The sequence below is a fragment of the Bufo bufo genome, chromosome 6 (genome assembly GCF_905171765.1).
Source record: "Bufo bufo chromosome 6, aBufBuf1.1, whole genome shotgun sequence".
NCBI classification, from domain to species: Eukaryota; Metazoa; Chordata; class Amphibia; order Anura; family Bufonidae; genus Bufo; species Bufo bufo.
This window is the reverse complement of record NC_053394.1, coordinates 217,114,240-217,138,017: the sequence shown is the minus strand read 5'-3', so window position 1 is coordinate 217,138,017 and position 23,778 is coordinate 217,114,240.

The following is a 23,778-nucleotide window of genomic DNA, read 5'->3' as shown; positions in this document are numbered from 1 at the left end:
TATACAATAAGTGGCGATGTGTGTAACACTAAAAAAAAAAAAAAAACGACATGGCATATAAGATGATTTGTTAATTTTAACAAAATGACTGTATGATTAACATGTATATTGTTTTACAGCGACAGACCATCAGCAATTGCTGTGTTTGTCTGTGCTGCAAGTTTTGGGATGTAACAAAGAGATTGTGTGATTGGGTGAAAGATACATGATTCAGTGGAATGTGAATGGGTGTGGCTCTGAGTTATATGTACGTAGCAGAGCTGTGTGTGTAATTCATATTTTATGTATAAGGGCGTGGTTATGAGCTGGTTTGTGAAGATGAGTACATGAAAATGTATATGAATGCGTATGGAATACGGTATTTGTTTTTAAATATGCGCATTAAGAATTTTATTTTATTTTATTGGAAGTTTTTTGGTTTTTTATTGGTACCAACAGCATTGATCAAGCTGTACATTTTTATTTCAATGAAAAGTTTTTATGGGCCCTTTGTGTGTTCATGTCTGTATTGTCAGATCTGTTTGTTTCAATGTTTGCAGTTACATGTTACATGTTCAGTGTTGTGCTTAACATCAGAGCTCTGCTCGTATGGACAGCTAAGATACTAATGGCAGAACAGAAGACAGACCAAAGCGTCCACCAAAAGGGGCGGACTTAGGTGACTCAGAGTGTCAGGAAGGAAATGTGAGCCCTCTATGGGAATAAATGGGGTACTGACAAGGACATACAGAACAGATTCCTTGCTAAATACATCATGTCATGTATTTAGCATTATACTAGATTACCCAGTCAGCCTATTAGGGAGAGATTTGTTCATTAAGCTTGACTTGCAGGTATCAGCAAAGAATCAGGACATAAGAGTACACTCAGGTCTCATTCCAGTCTCTACACCAGTGCCACTGATTCTTGCAAACATACAGGACCACCCAGAATAACATTAACCTTGCATTATGGTCCTCAAATGAATATGACACAGGATTCATAGATTGCACACCTTACAAAGCTACTGTGAAACCAGGTGTCATCTCAGTGTTCCAGAAACAATACCTGCTGTTAAAAGAGAAACTTGATGGACTTAGGCCAATGATAAAGGAATTCCTACAAAAGGGAATCCTGGCAGAGGTGATTTCACCCTACAGCACGCCCGTGAATCCAGTGACAAAGGCAGATGGTGCTGCCCGCTTTGTACAGGATTTAAGGGCCATCAACAACATCATTGTGCCTATAGCCCCTGTTGTACCTGATGTCACTTAATTATTATCTGCCATTCCAGCAGACGCTGTTTGGTTCAGTGTGATAGATCTGAAAAATGCTTTCTTTTCTATCCCAGTTGATAAGATAACCAGACTACTTTTTGCTTTTTCCTTTGACAGACGCCAACTGACCTGGTGCAGAGATGCCCCAGGGATATGCTGATTCACCTGTAGTGTACAGCATAGTCCTCCGAGCGATGTTAGAGTCATGGTACATCCCCCCAAGGTTCTGTGCTGCTGCAATATGTCGATGATTTATTACTGTGTAGCATGTCAGCGGAGGCCAGCATTCAGGATGGTTTATCACTGTTATAATGGTTGTCAGGATGTGGTCACAAAGTGACACTTAAGCAAATGCAATGGTGTAAAATGCAGGTTGAATACTTGGGCTTTGTCCTCACAAAAGGTGAACGGAGAATCAGCGCAGAAAGAGTCCAGTCTATTGCGGGTTTGGTCGCCCCGCACACCAAGAAAGAAATGTTATCTTTCCTTGGTATGATAAACGGTAGACAATGGATTACTGGTTGCTCCCACTATTGACAATGTTTTGAGGCAAGCCACTCTGGATGGAAATCCAGATTTGATTAAATGGTTTTCTGAAATGTACAATGCATTTGATTATCTGAAATGTTCGCTCATGTCGAGTCCAGGGCTGGGCCTCCCTGACTATAATATGCCCTTCCACATGTTTGCACGCCAAAATTGTAAAACCATGGCGGGTGTACTGACACAAGAAAACGGAGGCAAGTTGCGTCCTTGTGTGTTTTTCTCAAAGGTAATGCCCACCTCTGTCCAGGGGATGCCGGCATGTCTGCGTTCTCTTGCAGCCTGTGCTATGATGGTAGAGTCGGCAAATTCTTTCACAATGTGACATTACACCATTTTGCACACCACTCATGATGTTGTAGGCCTACTCAAGGACATCCGCACTCAACACAGCAGGCAGCTGAGCTTATTGCACTCACTAGGACATGTATTCTACATGCTGATAGACCTGTCACCATTCATACTGAGAGTAGGTACACACATGGGGTAGTGTGGGACCATGGTATGATCTGGCAGAGGAGAGGATTTACGGCAGCAGATGGTAAGGAACATGTCTCACAGGGCAATGCGCTGGCAGTTAAGATGGCGAAATGAGTTGCCAAAAGCAACCTCACAGGTTTGTATAACCATTGGGAGATGCCATGTTTGGCATCTCCAACCCCTGAGATGCTGCAAATACTTACTGATCTTCAGTGGTATGTCACTGAACAGGAACAGCAGGACTGGTGTTATCCAGTATTGCAGAAAAATCCTGAGATAGGATTAGTCTGCGAAGAGGGGAAGTTATGCATTCCCCAACACAGTGCTTCCATCTTAAGTAGCACATTTCCACAGAGTAGGACATTCCACAGAGTAGGACATAAACAGCATTGAGATACTCATGGGTAGGCCTTTTCCCCACACCATGGGCAAGACGCCCCCTGGTGGTGAAGGAAGGGGACTTGGACCTGATCAGAGAGAAGTACTAATCTGATCAAAGTCCTCAGTAAAACTGAAGAAAAAGTGGCTTGTAAGTCTCCTTCTCTTTCACAGGAATCAACCCGTCCATTCCGGATAGGCAACCAGGTGATGATCAAGATCTTAAAGAAGGGAAAGGAACCAGGAAGTTTCACCTACGGACAACCCACCGAGGTAGTCGTGATCACCAGAACAGCAGTCCTCACTGAACAATCGCCCACGTGGATCCACGCCACAAGGATTAAGTTGGTGAAGAAAAGAGAGGTACTAACGGGGGCAGATAGCCCTGACCTCCAACGAGGCCCAGAGGTACTAACGGAGGCAGACAGCCTTGACCTCGAAGAAGATACAGAAGGGGTACTAACGGAGGCAGACAGCCTTGACCCCCAACAAGATGACGCAGTCGGGAAATTCCTCGAGATGGCTGAGATGTAGTGCCTTAATAATTGTAATTTTGTGTCTCCTACTTACTGTCCCATGGCTGTGGAACAGACAGATATACCTGGAAACAGAATGCAGAGGGGAAGACAGTCTATGCAAGACAAAGGAGAACTTATGGCTGTACCTGGCCAAAACTCTGAGCTTAACTGACTTTTGTCTCCAAACCACTTTATCGGCATCTAACATTTTGGAGACATGTCTGGTAGTAGTCCCCACCCCACTAGACGTATGGACGGAGCTCCTACGTTCCCAATGGAACGACACAGACTTGGAGGATCATGATGTTAAATATGGATATGTAAATCCTTATCATGCTTGTTCTGACTGTCCTACATATGAGAATCTGCAGAGTAATATGATAGAAGTAATTACAGGTCTTGTCACAGCAGCAGAAATATGTTATAACTTCACCTGTGATGAGACACTATTGCCTCCCTGCATACAAGCAAAAATGCAGAATAAGATTAAGCCAAATATTTGTGATAGAGATTTAGGTAGTTGTAAAAAGATAATATCAGGAAAAAATATGCAATGTAATATTACAAAAACAGTACCATCCCTAGACAAACATGTACCTCTACCAACAGGATGGGTATTGGCCTGTGGGAATACTAGTTACACATACATACCGGCCAATATTACAGAGGGACCCTGTACAATAGCCAGGCTGACATTAGCAATGATACCACTATTTCCAGCAATGCAGACACGACACACGAGTGACACTTTCCTACAGCTACCAGAAAATTGTGATTATAATGTGAATCTCCTCTCTAGATTAGAATATATGAGTTTAGGGGTATCTTTGATAGGAGTACCAGGGTTGGCCATATATAACCACAGGACAATATCAAAACTTGCCTGTTTTATGGTAAAACAGATAACATAGAAACATAGAAACATAGAATGTGTCGGCAGATAAGAACCATTTGGCCCATCTAGTCTGCCCAATATACTGAATACTATGGATAGCCCCTGGCCCTATCTTATATAAAGGATGGCCTTATGCCTATCCCATGCATGCTTAAACCCCTTCACTGTATTTGCAGCTACCACTTCTGCAGGAAGGCTATTCCATGCATCCACTACTCTCTCAGTAAAGTAATACTTCCTTATATTACTTTTAAACCTTTGCCCCTCTAATTTAAAACTGTGTCCTCTTGTGGTAGTTTTTCTTCTTTTAAATATGCTCTCTTCCTTTACCGAGTTGATTCCCTTTATGTATTTAAAAGTTTCTATCATATCCCCTCTGTCTCTTCTTTCTTCCAAGCTATACATATTAAGGTCCTTTAACCTTTCCTGGTAAGTTTTATCCTGCAATCCATGTACTAGTTTAGTAGCTCTTCTCTGAACTCTCTCTAGAGTATCTATATCCTTCTGGAGATATGGCCTCCAGTACTGCGCACAATACTCCAAGTGAGGTCTCACCAGTGTTCTGTACAGCGGCATAAGCACTTCACTCTTTCTACTGCTTATACCTCTCCCTATTACATCCAAGCATTCTGCTGGCATTTCGTGCTGCTCTATTACATTGTCTTCCCACCTTTAAGTCTTCTGAAATAATTACTCCTAAATCCCTTTCCTCAGATACTGAGGTCAGGACTGTGTCAAATATTCTATATTCTGCCCTTGGGTTTTTACGCCCCAGGTGCATTATCTTGCACTTATCCACATTAAATTTCAGTTTCCAGAGTTCTGACCATTCTTCTAGTTTTCCTAAATCCTTTTCCATTTGGCGTTTCCCTCCAGGAACATCAACCCTGTTACATATCTTTGTGTCATCAGCAAAAAGACAAACCTTACCAGCGAGGCCTTTTGCAATATCACTTATGAAGATATTAAACAAAATCGGTCCCAGTACAGATCCCTGTGGAACCCCACTGGTAACATTACCTTGTTTTGAATGTTCTCCATTGACTACAACCCTCTGTTGTCTGTCACTCAGCCACTGCCTAATCCACTCAACAATATGGGAGTCCATGCTCAATGACTGCAGTTTATTGATAAGTCTTCTATGTGGGACAGTGTCAAAAGCCTTACTAAAATCTAGATATGCGATGTCTACTGCACCTCCACCGTCTATTATTTTATTCACCCAGTCAAAAAAATCTATAAGATTTGTTTGACATGATCTCCCTGAAGTAAACCCATGTTGTTTTTCATCTTGCAATCCATGGGATTTTAGATGTTCCACAATCCTATCCTTTAATAGGGTTTCCATTAATTTGCCTACTATTGATGTCAGACTCACTGGTCTATAGTTGCTCGATTCCTCCCTACTACCTTTCTTGTGAATGGGCACGACATTTGCCAATTTCCAATCTTCCGGGACGACTCCTGTTACTAATGATTGGTTAAATAAATCTGTTAACGGTTTTGCCAGCTCACCACTAAGCTCTTTTAATAATTTTGGGTGTATCTCATCAGGCCCCTGTGACTTATCTGTCTTCACCTTAGACAGCAAACTTAGAACATCTTCCTCTGTAAAGATACATGCATCAAACGATTTAATAGTCATTCTTTCTAGTGGAGGTCCTTCTCCTTTTTCTTTTGTAAAAACTGAACAGAAGTATTCATTAAGGCAGTCGGCTAGCCCTTTATTCTCTTCTACATACCTTCCGTCCTTTGTTTTTAATTTAGTTATTCCTTGTTTTAATTTCCTTTTTTCATTTATATATCTGAAGAATGTCTTATCCCCTTTTTTCATAGACTGAGCTAGTTTTTCTTCTGCCTGCGCTTTAGAAGTTCTTATAACTTGCTTGGCCTCTCTCTGCCTAATCTTGTAGATTTCCTTATCTTCATTGCTCTGGGTTTTTTTATAATTACAAAATGCTAGCTTTTTATTTTTAATGATTTGGGCCACTTCTGCTGAGTACCACATTGGTCTCCTCCTTTTTTTGCTTTTACTGACGAGTCTAATGCAATTTTCTGTTGCCTTCAATAATGCACCTTTTAAGTAGTCCCATTTCTCCTGGACTCCATGTAATCCGTTCCAGTCTGATAAGGACTCATTTATGACTAATTTCATTTTTGAAAAGTCTGTTTTTCTAAAATCTAAAACTTTTGTTTTTGTGTGGTGGGACTCTTTCACAGTTCTTATATTAAACCACACTGACTGGTGATCACTAGATCCCAAGGTTTCGCCTACAATGACATCATATACCGAATCCCCGTTTGTGAATACCAAATCCAAAATGGCCTCCCTCCGGGTTGGCTCCTCAACCACTTGTTGTAGAGATAACCCCAGTAGGGAATTTAGAATATCTGTACTCCTGGTAGAACTTGCTATTTTGGTTTTCCAGTTTATATCTGGAAGATTGAAATCTCCCATAATGATAACTTCTCCTTTCATTGTCATTTTAGCTATTTCTTCAACTAGTAGATCATCTAGTTCTTTAACTTGACCAGGTGGTCTATATATCACACCTACACGAGTTACTGCATGGTTAGCAAACTGCAACGTAACCCAAACTGACTCTATGTTGGCCTCACCAACTTGTATTAGGTTAGATTTAATGCTATCTTTCACATACAGGGCCACTCCTCCTCCTTTCTTGCCTTCTCTGTCTCTTCTGTATAAAGAGTACCCTGGTATGGTTATGTCCCAGTCATTTCTTTCATTAAACCATGTCTCCGTAACAGCCACTAAATCTACATTCTCAGATGCCATTATTGACCCAAGTTCATTGATTTTTTTACCTAAACTGCGAGCATTTGTAGACAGAACTCTGAGCTTATCATTTCTTAACCTCTGTGCTTCTGACCTGTTCTGGCATTGTTTCGGGGGGCAATTGGACTCTTTTATTTTCACTCTTTTGCCCCCCCTTCCTAGTTTAAATACTCTTTCGCAAATTCTTGGAGCTGTTCACTAAGTACATTTGTTCCTTTGAGAGAAAGATGCAAACCATCTTTTTTGTACAGTTCCTTTCTATTCCAAGTAGAGCTATCATGAGAAACAAAGCCAAATCCTTGCTCTTGACATCATTTACCAAGCCATATGTTGAACTCCTTTATGCGCCTCTGCCTATCATTCTGAACATTATGCACAGGCAGAACTTCAGAAAATGAAATGGTAGATGCAAAATCCTGTACGTCATTACCAAGTGTGATAAAAGATTTTTTCACCTCTGACACTTCATTGCAAGCCAGGTCATTTGTCCCTAGATGGACAAGAACATCCACGTCCCCTTCCTGCTTTGCTTGCTTAACAATATTAATAATACGTCTTCTATCTCTTCTAGCAGTAGCCCCAGGGAGACATCTCACAAAAGCATTTTCTTTAAGCTCCACACTTCTTATGATTGAATCACCCAGCAACAGCTGCATCCTTTGAGACTTCACTTTATCTTTTTTGTTGCATACATTAGACATAGGAGTCAATGGTTTCTCACCCTCTGTGCTTGAGTCCATATCCATGTTGTCCTTACATTCTGAGAGTGCTGCAAATGAATTATGGAGAACCACCGACTGTGGGACATGTCTTCTATCCACCACTCTAAGACTTCCAGAACCTACATTAACCCATCTGCCATTTCTGGGGGTCCTCTGTGGCAGTGGCATTGCAGCAGTCCTAGCTGGAGTTTGTTTAACAGATAATTTAAATATTTCAGCTTTCAAAAATGCAATTTCCTGCTGCAGTAAGGAGAACTGTCTACAGATCTGACAGCATCCGAATCTCCAAAGAGTGGAACATGAAATAAATGCACAACAATTCCTGCACTGAACCAAGTCTGCCATTTTAAAGAGGAGAAAAAAAATAAAAAATAAAATAAATTTGTAAATTTAAATCAAACAAATCTTACCTTTTTTTTTTGTATTGTTTCCACCTTCCAGCCTACCTCCTGACTATCTCCTGCAATATCTCTTTACTAGTACTTAATGTAGTACTTGAAGCTAGTACTTTCAGCTAATGAATTAGATAAATGTCACTAGTGCAGTTCTGCAAGATATGCTGCTGGATATACAATCGTATGAAAAGGCTATCTTGCAGAATAGGGCAACTATTGACTATTTATTGTTCCAACATGGTGTAGGATGCTCAGCGTTCGCAGGGATGTGTTGTTTCAATTTATTAGATCACTCCCGTGGAATAAAAGATAAAATAGGCCAATTAGAGGAGATGAGAAAACATATAAAACAGTATGTTGACCAAGGTTGGTGGGACTGGCTTTTTGGCTGAATACCTGACTTTGGTCAAATAAGGTATGTTTTAGGAGTGGTACTCGCCGTGGTCGCTGCAATAGTGGGTCTCTGCTGTTGTCTGTAGTGTGTGCCCTCCCTTCTAGCCATATGTCAAAAAGGTGGCCGAAAGAGGGGTACACTCAACATTCCTCTATACTCCGGTAGAGGTAGAAGAGGTAAACTCAACCTCAACAAAGCCTGAGGATTATACTGCTGAAGGGTATATGGAATACCTAAAGGCTTATAAGCAAACCAAGGAAGAGCAGAGAAAGAACCATATAGTATAAGGTATATATATAAGGTTCTAAGAGGGGATTTGATGGGATATATGTGACTCCATTTTGTCTCATTTAGCCACGTGTATTACATTTGGTTAGTGCACTACAAAACCTCCCTCCCCCCTATGGAATGTGAGACACTTCCTTAAACTGTTTCAGGAAATCCATACATGTTGAAAGTATGAACAGCCTTCTAGCCATAAAAGGACATCTGGCTCAAGTGTCTACTAGCTTATGTGTATATACCTGATTGGTCAAATGCTGTTACTATGAGTCAGCTATGATGTTAATGCAGAGCTTATGTGTGACCATACTATTGGTCAAATACTAATGCTAACATATGATTGGATGTAAAGGAAGCTCAACCCCCTCTATTAAAACTGTTTGCCAGCTGTGAATAAACCAGAATGGATTGGAAATAGACATGTGTTCATGTGGTCTATCTTCTTCATTCTCCCGGTACCAGTAAGACTTAATTCAAGCTGGCCACTGAAATCATGTGTCAGGGACACACCGTTAGGGAAGAGAGTAAATTATCCTTACAGGGCCGGCCTTAGGGGTGTACAACTTGTGCGCCCACACAAAGTGCACTTACCCTGGATTCCTTAAGGGGACAACAGATGGTCCCCTTTTCCAGGCACCCGGTCACTGGAATAATTCCCCCACACTCAATTGTACCAGCATCGACAGGTCGCAGATACTGTACAGTTGAATACCAGTCAGCTTTCTGCTTCACCTAAACTGGCATTCGCTCTCCAGCAGCAGGCACAATACAATGACACGTTTCCCCTGCTGGGCTGTGTAGAATGAGTGCACAGGCTGGGAATCGGACTGTTTGCCCTCCAACTCAGCAGAATCACCATGCCTGCTGCTGGACAGAACAGGGGAAAGAATGCTGCTAGGTGAGTATTACATTTTTTGTTCATTTTCTTAACACTAAGTGGGCAGCACTACTTGATGGGACCACTAAGGGGGAATCCTACTGTGTGGGGGCACAAAGGGGGTATAACTATTGTGTGGGGGCATAATTACCGTGTGGGGACACTATGGGGGCATAGCTACTGTGTGAAGGTACTAAGGGGAAATAACTACTGTGTGAGGGCACTAAGTGGTCATAAGTACTGTGTGGTAGCATTATGGGGGCATAACTACTGTGTTGGGGCACTAAGGGGGCATAACTACTTTGTGGGAGCACTGTGGGGGCATAACTGCTGTGTGTGGGCATTATGGGGGCAAAACTACTAGGGGCTGTGTGGGGGCACTATCAGGCATTCTATTGTGTGGAGGCACTATGGGGGCATAACTACTGTGTGGGTGCACTAAGGGGGGCCTAACTACTGTCTGGAGGCACTATGGGAGCATTTTACTATGTGGGGCCATAACTACTGTGTGGGGTCACTAAGGGGGCATTGTACTGTGTGAGGGCACTAAGGGGCCATTCTACTCTAAGGGGTTACTAAAAAAGCTTTTTACTATGTGAGGTCACTAAAGGGGCATTCTACCATATAAGGTCACTAAAGGGGAATACTACTGTGTGTGGGCACTAACAGGCTATTTTTACTGTGAGGGGGCACTAAGAGGGCATAAATACTGTAAAAAGGGCAGGCACATGCTGCAGCTGAAACATTCTGCAGATGCCGGTCTGGCCTCTATTGGCGAGACCTTCATCTGCAGAATGTTGTAGGTGGCACGATAATGCCATTGTGCTACTTGCATCACAAAAAAGTTCCAGATGGCAAGTCAGATAACCAGTAGTTCTCTGCCCTGTTATTTGTATCTTTTTTGTGATGCAGGTGGTGTGCGCAACGTTCCACAGACACAGGCCTGTCCAGAAGTGGTTATAGCACAAGGCAGATTATAAGGAGTGCAGACCATGAGGCACACTATAGGGGGGAACAGGCCAGTTACTGTGCCTGATGAGTGCCGTAGTCACTTGTATGGTCTACAGCGTGATGGACGGCAGCATTTTCTTTTGTGAAACTACCACTGCCAACATACCTTTACGCCTGTTCAAGCAATACTGGGAGCTGTACCGTCATGCTTTACATACTTATATGTCAAAGGCTAACCTGACTATATAAATGATAGCTATACTGAGCTGTTTTTAAGCTGGTGGTCTATACAGATGTAGCATAGTTAACAATCATCACAGTCATAATGCGTTAAAAGAAGTTATCCTATGAGTAATGTAAAAAATGAAGTTAACTACATTACAATGTCTTTCTGACAAATCTAGAAGCAGCCCTGTAGCTCATATGGATTCAGAGTTCTGCCCATACATTGCTCTGCTAAATTTATCAAACTTATCAATTACCTCAATACACAAGCGATAAATATGTAGAGGTATCTTGTCTCACACCAATTACTATTACACTATCTCACAATAGACTGGGTATATCATTAAAACATAACTTTTACTAGTTACGAATAAAATTAAGCAAATTTTAAAACGTGCGCAAAAGAAAATGGAGTGAGAAAACACTAAAATATGCAAGTTATTTTTCTTTGTCATCTGACCATAAAAAATACCAATATACTAAATGGACAGATCTCACCCCTTTCAGATGTCTGCGATACGATCTTAACATTAGGTGTATACCCTTCAATATGGTGGCGGAAGGATAGAGGTGACTGGAGCTTGTGATGCGAGTGGCAGTTGTCACACATGGGATCTAGCGAACCCTATAACTAAGGCCGTACCTACCAGAGGGGGCCAGTAATCCCTGCCTAGCGGACACAGAGCACCCGCCTGATAGGGGCGACTCCATACGGAACCTTTCCCTACTTGGGGCCTACTCCCTATAATGACCCTCACTTCGTTTCCCTACATGCCATGTTTCATCCCATCTAAGGGACTCATCAGGGGACTTTTTAAGTGAAGAGAGGTACTAAAAAGAGGAAGAAAAGGAAATGAAAATAGGAAAAATGTCATAGAAAAATCTAACAAAATCTCTGCAGATTGTAAAAGGGAGAAACAACCTCTACTCACTGGTAAAGAAGCGATGAAAGTTCTTAGCAAAAATAGGATGTAGGGACAAGTCAAAACAGTGGTCCGTGCCACGGTATGGGGAACTGTCCCCAACCGACCCTTGTCTCACCGCCTATTTTGATATAAAGGTAGGAGAGCGCAATGTGCTGCACCATCTCCCCTTATAAATGCAGCCAGCCAGTAGCGCAGGGGCAACACGTGAGGTGCACGGTGGACCGATGAGGGGCCAACTAATAACACACAGTTCATCAGTTTACTCACGGTTAGCAGAAAGCCTCCCTGGGCTGGCAGCACAGTGTTGAGGTGGACAGCACAAAAACCTCCGTGGCACGCTCTATGGTAGGGAAGCATCAGCCAAGATGGTGGTTGAGGTGCCCTTGATGTTAGGGGTGCTTAGGGTGCTTGTTGCGGCTGAGTCCCTTGATGTTTTTTGTCGTGACGCCAGTACCGTTAATGGTGGTACAACCAATAGTGGTAATAATGAGGTAGACAGTGGTAAGGTGCAACTCACAACTTTTACTGTTGATGACTTTGGTTGCAGCAGTACAAAATACAGTCTCTTGTTGGTATTAGAGTTAATTCTGCAGATCCACTGTTTCCAGGCTTTCTTAGGTTTGATTTAAGCTTAGCCGGATATTTTCTATATCAGTGTAATTTGGTGAGGTTGCCGGAGGCTATGGTATCCTTCACCTGAATATCCCAAAGGTCCTTGATACCTGATTTGTGGCTTTTATCCTTTGGATGTATAAGTTTTTTCTCTTGTCCCTTTCTGGACTAAACTTTCATCAGAGCAGAAGTGCTGGATCTGCACTCTCAGCAGACTGACTCATCAATCAACAACCACTGACCTGTCCCCTGTCCTGTCTCACTAGGCCTGAACTAGGTATATATAGAACCTAAGTTTTATCCCCATCTAGTGGTGGGATGTATAAATTACACCTAATCTGCCTGGGAGCAGGGATTTTGCAGATAAATTAGTACAAAGTCATATAATACAGCATAATACAATTTTTAGAGTAAAAAGTGCTTTTAAGCAGTGCCCACACACATGTAGTGGGGTGCTGCTGTATTGACCGGCGTCACGCACAGGGAGGGAAAAGGGAAAGCCCTGCCCAAGGGAGAGGGAAAGGTGGTGACCCCTGACTCACCTTGCGGCTGGCACCTGACTGCCCTGACGTCCCTAGACGGGTTCCTCACCCGTGCGGCGATCACGTGCCTAAACCCTGGCTTTTTGAGCCCTAGATAGTGAACGGGCCGGTGGGATCGCTAGTCCGCACCACTGACACTAAGAGGGAAACACCAGGGAGAGGACAGACAATACAGACAAACACATACACCCAGGTGGGCGACCACAGCAGACCACAAAGGTCCAACAGGGATCCGGAGGGTAACGTTCTGGACCAACTACCAGAGAACGCAGCAACACAGCTCCAGAGGGTCAGTATAGAAGTCCAGGCAGGAAGCTCTATATCTGGCAACCAGAGAAGTGTGAGAGGGGAATATAAGGAGGTTGGGAGTGCTGGACAAGGAACAGCTGAGGAGAAGGAGCTACGGATCCCTGAGTGAGCCAAAAAGGGTTGCAAAGCAAACCCAGAAAGCTACCATAAGGAAACAGCCCTATCTTACATAGAGCGCGCAGCCAACCGCTGCGACTTCCTGACCCCGGGTATAACGGAGTCAGGCGTGGGTCTTGACACCCTCGTGACAGTACCCCCCTTTCTACGAGGGGCCTCCGGACACTCAGGACTAGGTCTCTCAGGATGAGAGGCATGAAAAGCCCGAACTAGCCTGTCGCGTTTACCTCAGACGCAGGAACCCACATTCTTTCCTCGGGACCGTAACCTCTCCAATGCACCAGATATTGAAGAGAGAGGCGGACCCGACGAGAATTAACAATTTTGGATATCTGAAATTCTAGATTACCATCCACAACAACAGGAGGGGGTGGCAGCGGTGACGGTTCTAGAGGTGGAACATATTTTTTGAGTAACGACTTATGAAAGACATTATGGATTTTAAAAGTCTGAGGTAGCTCCAGGCGAAAAGCCACGGGGTTGATGATGGCTACAATTTTGTAAGGGCCAATGAACCTAGAACCCAGTTTCCAAGAGGGAACCTTTAATTTAATATTCCTAGTAGACAACCACACATAGTCATTCACTCCTAGGTCAGGACCTGGCGACCGTCTCTTATCAGCCATGCATTTGTATTTACCTCCCATATTTTTCAAGTTAGCTTGCACCTTCTGCCATACCGATGAAAGAGATGACGAAAACCGTTCCTCTTCGGGAACCCCAGAAGACCCCCCCTCTTTGAAAGTACAGAATTGGGGATGAAAACCATATGCACCAAGAAATGGTGACTTGCCAGTGGATTCCTGACGACGATTATTTATGGCAAACTCAGCTAACGGTAAATATGATGACCACAACTCTTGGTTTTCAGACACAAAACATCTTAGATATGTCTCCAGGTTTTGGTTGGTACGCTCAGTCTGTCCATTCGACTGAGGATGGAAAGCTGAGGAAAAGGACAAGTGTACCCCCAAACGGGAACAAAAAGCTTTCCAAAATTTAGAAATAAACTGGGTACCCCGATCCGAAACAACATCGGAAGGGACCCCGTGAAGCTTCACGATTTCACTGACGAATACCTGAGCAAGAGTCTTAGCATTAGGTAGTGCGGGTAACGCAATGAAGTGTACCATTTTGCTAAACCTGTCCACTACTACCAAAATAACTGTTTTACCCGCAGACAAAGGTAAGTCAGTGATAAAATCCATTGACAGATGTGTCCCTGGTCTATTGGGAATGACGAGTGGTAATAGAGACCCTGCAGGACGTGTATGTGAAACTTTTGCGCGCGCACAGGTAGAACAAGAAGACACAAAATCCAATACATCCTGACGCAACCTTGGCCACCAAAAACGACAAGACAATAGCTCCAAGGTTGCTTTACTACCCGGGTGCCCAGCAAGTGCCGAATTATGATGTTTCTTTAATAGTTCGAAACGCAGGTTCAACGGTACAAACAATTTCTCTGAGGGGCAAGAGACCGGGGCGTCCCCCTGGGCCTCTAACACCTTCCCCTCCAGAGCAGAGTGAGCCGCAGAAACAACCACTCCTCTTTGAAGAATGGGTACTGGATCACTCACATTACCCCCTCCAGGGAAACAACGAGATAATGCATCAGCCTTGGTATTCTTTGCCCCAGGACGATAGGTAATAACAAAGTTAAACCTGGTAAAAAATAGCGACCACCTAGCCTGTCTAGGGGTGAGACGCTTAGCTGATTCGAGGTACAGAAGATTTTTGTGGTCCGTAATCACAGTGACGGGGTGGACTGCCCCCTCTAAAAAGTGACGCCATTCTTCAAACGCTAGTTTAATAGCTAATAGTTCCCTATTGCCAATATCGTAGTTCTTTTCTGCTGTAGATAGTTTTTTAGAAAAGAAAGCACAAGAACGCCATTTGCCAGGAGACGGACCCTGAGACAGCACCGCCCCCACTCCCACCTCTGACGCATCGACTTCAACAATAAAAGGCTGAGAGACATCAGGTTGGACTAGTACAGGTGCCGAGGTAAACCTCTCTTTTAGAGAGGAAAAAGCAACTTTAGCGGCGTCAGACCATTTAGAAAAATCAGTCCCCTTCCTTGTCATGTCAGTAAGGCGTTTTACAATAACTGAATAATTTTTAATGAATTTCCTATAGAAATTCGCGAAGCCCAAGAACCGTTGAAGAGCTTTGAGGTTCTCAGGAAGATCCCAATCTAAAATTGCCTGGACCTTCCTAGGATCCATACGGAAACCTGACGCAGATAAAAAATAACCTAGGAATTATATCTCCTGAACGGCGAAAACACATTTTTCAATTTTAGCATATAATTCATTTGTCCGTAGGACCTGCAGTACTTGTCTGACATGCACCTCATGTGTTCTCAGATCAGACGAATAAATTAAAATATCATCTAGGTATATTACCACAAACCTGCCGATTAGATGACTAAAAATGTCATTAACGAAATGTTGAAAGACGGCAGGAGCATTGGTCAGACCGAAAGGCATAACTAGATTTTCATAATGCCCCTCAGGGGTGTTAAAAGCTGTCTTCCACTCATCCCCCTCCTTGATACGAATCAGATTGTAGGCCCCCCTAAGATCAAGTTTGGAGAACCACCTAGCACCCGCAATCTGGTTAAACAGGTCAGGAATAAGAGGAAGAGGGTATGGGTCTCGGATGGTTATCCGATTTAATTCGCAAAAATCTAGGCAAGGACGCAGGCCCCCATCTTTCTTTTTAACGAAGAAAAACCCTTCAGCCACGGGTGAAGAAGAGAGTCTGATGTGTCCTTTAGCCAAGCTCTCGGAGATATAATCCTTCATGGCTTGTCTCTCTGGACCCGAAAGATTATATAACCTGGTCTTGGGTAATTTTGCGCCGGGAATAAGGTTAACCGGGCAATCATAAGGACGGTGAGGTGGTAACTTCTGACAACCCTTTTCAGAAAAAACGTCCTCAAAGTCCGAAATAAATGTAGGTAGGGTAGTTATGGAGGCGACTAAGCAATTGCTATTTAAGCAATTTTCTCTGCAATGCTCACTCCACTCCGATATCTCCCTGGCCTGCCAATCTACCACTGGATTGTGCGCTACCAACCAGGGAAGGCCCAGCACTACCGGAGTGGGAAGCCCCTCCAGATTATAACATGAAAGCATCTCGTTATGGTGGTCCCCTACCCGAAGGTGTAAATTATGAACAATGTGGGTGAGGTTTCTCTGAGACAGAGGAGCAGAATCAATAGCGAATATGGGAATAGGTCTCTGTAGCGTACAACACAAATTGCGATGTACGTATGGAGAAAACATATACCCCCCGGCTGACATCCTCCACACAGCCTGGGGTTAGTAGTTTTCCGACGGTCTTTTGTTTCTGAGGAAATAAGGACAGACATTAATGAAATGACCCCTCTCCCCACAAAAAAAACAAACCCCACGCCTACGGCGAGCCTCAGGAGGACGGACCTTACGAGTAGTTCCTCCTAGCTGCATAGGCTCGTCTAAGTCTGTACAGACTAACTGCTGCTTGGGAGGGGTTACCAATTGCTCCGGTTTTTTCAACCTGTCCCTAAGGCGTCTATCTATTCGGATAGAAAGGGACATAACCGCATCAAGGGAAAAGGGGGTCTCATATAATGCAAGCGCATCCTTAACCCTTTCGGATAACCCAGAGCAGAACTGACTCCTGAGAGCCGGGTCGTTCCATTGGGTATCCGTAGCCCACCTACGGAAGTCAGAGCAATACTCCTCTACCGGCCGCTCTCCTTGTAGGAGTCTCCGTAAACTTGATTCAGCCAGTGCGACTCGGTCAGGGTCGTCATATATGAGACCCAAGGCCCCGAAAAACTCATCCACTGACCGAAGAGCCTGGGAATCAGAGGGTAAAGAGAATGCCCAGGACTGCGGGTTCCCCTGCAGCAGGGAAATAACAACCCCCACCCGCTGTTCTTCATTACCAGAGGAGTAAGGGCGCAGTTTAAAATATAATTTACAGGCCTCACGGAATGTCAAAAACTTGTCCCTTCCCCCAGAAAATCTGTCAGGGAGAGGGACCTTGGGTTCCGCAACAACCTGGTTACCAGTAGCAACAGCTGGGCTTGCGGTCAGTTGTAATTGCTGCCGCTGCTGGAGGACCAACGCATTCAATCCTGCCACCTCCAAAGACAGGCCATGAAAGTGTTTGGACAGAGCAGCAATTGGATCCATACTGGATTCTAAGTAGGTAAAAAAAAAAAAAATTTTTTTTTTTTACCTACACAAAATAAGGGCCAGATATAATGTAATGACCGGCGTCACGCACAGGGAGGGAAAAGGGAAAGCCCTGCCCAAGGGAGAGGGAAAGGTGGTGACCCCTGACTCACCTTGCGGCTGGCACCTGACTGCCCTGACGTCCCTAGACGGGTTCCTCACCCGTGCGGCGATCACGTGCCTAAACCCTGGCTTTCCCTAGAATGAGCCCTAGATAATGAGCCCTAGATCGCTAGTCCGCACCACTGACACTAAGAGGGAAACACTAGGGAAAGGACAGACAATACAGACAAACACATACACCCAGGTGGGCGACCACAGCAGACCACAAAGGTCCAACAGGGATCCGGAGGGTAACGTTCTGGACCAACTACCAGAGAACGCAGCAACACAGCTCCAGAGAGTCAGTATAGAAGTCCAGGCAGGAAGCTCTATATCTGGCAACCAGAGAAGTGTGAGAGGGGAATATAAGGAGGTTGGGAGTGCTGGACAAGGAACAGCTGAGGAGAAGGAGCTACGGATCCCTGAGTGAGCCAAAAAGGGTTGCAAAGCAAACCCAGAAAGCTACCATAAGGAAACAGCCCTATCTTACATAGAGCACGCAGCCAACCACTGCGACTTCCTGACCCCGGGTATAACGGAGTCAGGCGTGGGTCTTGACACCCTCGTGACAGCTGCATACCCCCATGGTAAAATGTAAGTCGACCTCGACACATTCTTGACTCGATGTTGTATCTTCCTGTAAGATATAAGAAGGGGAAAAACATGCATGCATAGGAAAACAATACCATAACTTCCATTCTTGTACTTCTTGTACCTATAAGTAAAATGGATTAGGCAAGCATATCTCGGGCAACAAAGAAATGTGACAAATGGGTAACACAATTTATTTTTCCCTGAAGACTGATGATGTACCGGAAACTAAAACTGTCAAGGTTTCCTCTATGCGTGGTAAAGGGTAAGCATCTTTGTGAGTAATTTGGTAGATTTTTCGGTAGTCCACGCAGAATCTGATGTTGCCGTCTTTTTTACGGACTAGGACTAGAGGTGAAGCCCATGGGCTATGGCTGTCTTTGATGATATTGGAGTCTTTCATCTCCTGGATCATTTGTTTTACGGATTGGTATATAGTAGGTGGTATAGGCAGATACCTTTCCTTGATCGGTGGGTGTGAACCTGTAGGGATAGAGTGTTTTATGATATCTACTTCCCCATAGTCTGTAGAATGCTTACTGAAGGCACGGTGATGCTCTTTCACGATTTTCAGTACTCCTTCCAATTGGTGTTCTGGTGTGGAAGCATCTCCCACATGAAGTTCTTTCCACCAGGGGGTGTTTAAGTTTTGGTCCTGTGGGTGTTGTTTCTTGGAATCTGTAGTCGCGCTGATGACATCTTGAAATGTAACTTGAATCAGCTGTGCAATGGGACGGTATTTTGTTAATGTTACACTGTGATCACTCAAGTTTAGGAGACGAATAGGCACTTTACCTTCAGAGACGGTTACCAGGCTTCTTGCGGCTCTAACTAGAGGATAGTCTTCTAAAACAACTGTCTCTACCAAGGCTTGGTAGTCTTGACCTTGAATTCCGACTACAGCTCGGCATCACAAGAGGGTTTCGGTGTTGGGTTTGAGAATCACAGGTTGATTATCTCGGATGCGGACACAGCAGATCTCTCCTTTTTCATTGGCGAATCTCTGTTGTGCATTTAGTACACGGATGGTTTGTTGGATTACCTTCTTAGAAGCAGAAGAAGCATTAGGCACTGACTGGTGTAAGGCTTCCGGCATTTCAACATAACAATTCCTGAGGACACTCATTCCTAGGACTATTGGAGGGTTATTGTTATTTTCTTTGACTTGTACTACAATAATGCCTTGTTGGGATAGAATAGTTCCTCCTACTTGAATGGTAGGTTCCCAGTAACCCAGTATTGGTACAGGTTTGCCGTTACTGGCTATGAGACTCAGCCAGGATTCTGGGGGCTGGGTAAGCTGATTTTGGTCCCAGTATTTTTCAAATGCTGTTTGTTGGATGGTAGTGACTTGGGATCCTGTGTCAACTAGGTCAACAAAAGGAACTCCATTTATTTGAAGTGTCACTTCTGGACGGGATCCTACATATCTTGGCATCCAATAGGGATCCTCTGGACCTATTGATCTACCTCCCGAGGGGTGGTCCTTGACCTCGGAGGTCGCCCGTTTAACTGCCAGCAGGTGGCTTCAGTATGGCCAGGCTTGTGACAGATAGTCCGCTTGGGGGTACTAGTGCGGTCAGGTGGGCGTCTGCCTGAATTTCTGGAGTAAGTCTCTATAGTCAGGAGAGAAGAGCCTTCTGGACACAGGTTTCTCATCCTCCAGCAATAGTGGTTTTTTCCATTGTTCCAATTTTTTGTGAACTTTCTCCAGACTTTTAGTCAGGAATTGGACTTGCTCAGTAAGGGCAGCAACTGCGTCAGGAATTGGGGCTTGAGTTGCCTGACTGACGACAGGTAAAGGTTTCACAGGGGTGACCAGCTGTGTTGCTGGCATTGCAACGGATCCAACAGGTTCTGTTGGTGAACTTTTTCCCAGTATACTGATAGCTAATTCTTTGAAGTCTAAGAAAGCAGCACTTGGATGCTAGGCGTCTAACATTCTTAGTTGGCTCTTTAAATTGTCTGTATTGACACCTTCAATAAATTGCTCTTTCAGGGTTTTGTCCTGATTCTCTGCCTCACGGGAGTCTACTTGAACAACAGCTCTAAGGGCTTCCTGCAAAGATATTGCAAAGTCTCTGAGTGACTCACCCGATTGCTGTTTCTTGCTAAAGAACCTCATCTTGACCTCTGACACGGTTCTGGGTTCAAAGGTGATGTAGAGACGTTCAAATATCTGCTCCAGTGTCCTCCTCTCTGAGCTTGGCCAGAATTTCACTTCTCTGAGAGCAGCTCCTTCCAATTGCGCAAGGAGAATCTCCATCTGCTGTTCTGGGGATACAGGGTACAATCTGAGCACAGCAAGAACTTTCTCTTTAAAGTCCCTTAAAGTGTGAATTTCTCCAGAATACCATGGGAACCAGGGGGCCCCAAAATAATAAGGCATGGTTAAAGGCATTAAACTTGGTGCTGCAGCAGTTGGTATGGCGCTGGGACCGGCTGCGGCTGCCGCAGGAGGTCCGCGGAGGTCAGACTGCACGTTATCTTCTTGCACAGACAAGGTGAATTATAGTTAAGGAGGTCAATTGTGGCTGTAGATACTTTTTAGGTGGCGTTGCTATGGGGGACCTCTATTTTGCGGTGTATGACCCTTTAAATACTTGATACCGGCTGAATACAATACTCAGGCAGCGCTTACTTGAGCTTCTGATAGCGCTACTGGCTAGCGGTGCTTCTTTAAGCTTAGTGGGGCAAATCGGAGTACTCACAGACTGTGTGCTCTATTTGGGGGACGGCAGGCAAAGCGATCCTCTACGTTAGCTCGCCTGTGTGAGATCTCGCAATATTTTGGGATACACGTCACACTCTCCTCCCGTGCATGGCGTCTCCCTTTGATGTGGCTACAGGCAGAGGAGGCGGCGCTGCGTTTGCATACAGGGCTGGCCTCTCGGAAACAACACAGTAAAGGTAGGATGGGCTTGACCAGACAGTTTGCATAAATGGGCGGCACTACGTTTTTCCCGCTCTTCAGGGGGTGTCGCTAACTTGTACACAGTGATGGCGCATGTATTTTTTTTTTCAAACAAGAGCTCCGGCGGCCATCTTAAATGCATATAAACAGTCTATTTACTGACAGCAAGCCGTTTTAGTGACACACAAATATCAGATTTTCTCACTTTTAACACAGCAATTTTTATGCTGGGGACTAGTATAGCACCTCCATATACTTTCCAAGCAGTTTAAACAGTTCTGTAGCGCAAAACAGCGCACAATAAGCAAAAGTCTCTCAATAAAGCAAAGGGGCTTATTCACATGCGACAGTCTTTCAAATATGGCGCAAGGGTTAATATCCTGTTCATGACACCAATAAAAGATATGCAGCCAGCCAGTAGCGCAGGAGCAACACGTGAGGTGCACGGTGGACCGATGAGGGGCCAACTAATAACACACAGTTCATCAGTTTACTCCCGATTAGCAGAAAGCCTCCCTGGGCTGGCAGCACAGTGTTGAGGTGGACAGCACGAAATCCTCCGGGGCACGCTGGTGGTTGAGGTGCCCTTGATGTTAGGGGTGCTTAGGGTGCTTGTTGCGGCTGAGTCCCTTGATGGTTTTTGTCGTGACGCCAGTACCGTTAATGGTGGTACAACCAATAGTGGTAATAATGAGGTAGACAGTAGTAAGGTGCAACTCACAACTTTTACTGTTGATGACTTTGGTTGCAGCAGTACAAAATACAGTCTCTTGTTGATATTAGAGTTAATTCTGCAGATCCACTGTTTCCAGGCTTTCTTAGGCTTGATTTAAGCTTAGCCGGATATTTTCTGTATCAGTGTAATTTGGTGAGGTTGCCGGAGGCTATGGTATCCTTCACCTGAATATCCCAAAGGTCCTGGATGCGTGATTTGTGGCTTTTATCCTTTGGATGTATAAGTCTTTTCTCTTGTCCCTTTCTGGACTAAACTTTCATCAGATCAGAAGTGCTAGATCTGCACTCTCAGCAGACTGACTCATCAATCAACAACCACTGACCTGTCCCCTGTCCTGTCTCACTAGGCCTGAACTAGGTGTGGCAAACCTAGCCACTTCTGGACTATAATGTAAGAAAGGTTATCTGTATGTTGTGCTGTATGCTATATGTGTTTTGCTATGTATATTGGGCTGTAACAGATGGACTCTTTTATATTATTTTAGGTTCGGCTGTCCATACACCCCCCTTCCTTTCTCATTTCCCTGTCCCAGGGACACTGCCAGACCTGTTTAAACTAGCTGCCGTGTCCCCCCTCAACCTCCCATCAGCCCTTGCTATTGTCTGCCCCCACCTTTCCTTGTATTATAGTAATCTATTCACCCTATTGTATGTAAATGAGGCTGTTGAGGGGTTGAAACATGTGTGCTATGCCTAGTAAAGTCAGTTGACTCCCAGACTGTGTTTCGTCCGGTTATTGGGAGGATTGGGAACATTGCCTTACTGTTCAGCGCTGACTGTGGATTTACCTGTTATACCAGCGGAGATCGTGGACTCTAATATTGCACTCCGCTACAATTGGTGGCAAGCGACGGGATCCAACCTTACAGCCGAAAAGCGGTGTTCGTGTAAATTGAAACTACCGAACAAGGAAAGTGAAGGGCAATTCGTATGGAACAAAGGAACGAACAACGAGGTGAATGGAGATTGATTATGCTGCTCTGAAACGGCAGACATTGAAAGAGCTATTGGAAGCCAGGGGTAAAGTAGCCAGCAACAAACCCAAGGACGTACTAATTGCCGAGCTGAGGGAGGGAGACAGAGCCCGCAGCGCTACACCCCCAGCAGCCATGGAGGAGACACTCTACCAGAGGGAAATGAGAACCAGGCTGGAATTTCTGCCACAGCCTATATCAGAGGCCATGATGCAAATGGTAATGGCAAATGTGCAGGAGTACGTGATGGCACACAGCCCACAGCATGCACCGTCCCGAGCGGAATCCACCACTGGGTCACTCTACAGCCAGGTAAAACCCAAAATTCCCTATCATGCCTTTAAAGTATTTTGCGAGGAGAAGGATGAGATTGACGGGTTTTTACAGGATTTTGAAAGGCTGTGTGATTTACATGACTTGGAACGGGCAGTATGGGTCCCCTTGCTGGCAGGCAAGCTAGCAGGGCGGGCGGCAGAAGCATATCGCGCTGTACCCAGCGAGGACAGCAAAGATTATGAAAAAGTAAAGTGAGCGATATTAGAGAGGTATGCCATTACCCCAGAAGCATACCGGCGGAAATTTAGAAACCTGCGAAAACCAGAGAAAGATTCTCATGCTGAGTGGGCACACAAGCTGGATCAAGCATCACAAGGGTGGATACAAGCCAGCCATGCCACTACTATGGAAGAATTGCGGCAGTTAATGCTGTTGGAGCAATTCTTCAACGGTTTGTCTCCAGAGACACAAGAATGGGTGCGGGACAGGAAGCCTCTCACCCTAACAGAAGCAGCACGCTTAGCCGATCAGCATTTTGATGCGAGAAGGCATCAGGTAACCCTCCCCAAGAGTTACCCGCGACCCGCGGGGTCACCCAGCATTCCACCCCCCCACGCTCCCACTGCATCTCCTTTTCGCCCGTCCCCAGGGAACCTACCACCACCCTCCAGGTATAATGGACGTGCCAATATCCAGTGCCACACCTGCAAACAGTGGGGGCATATGGCCCGTGAG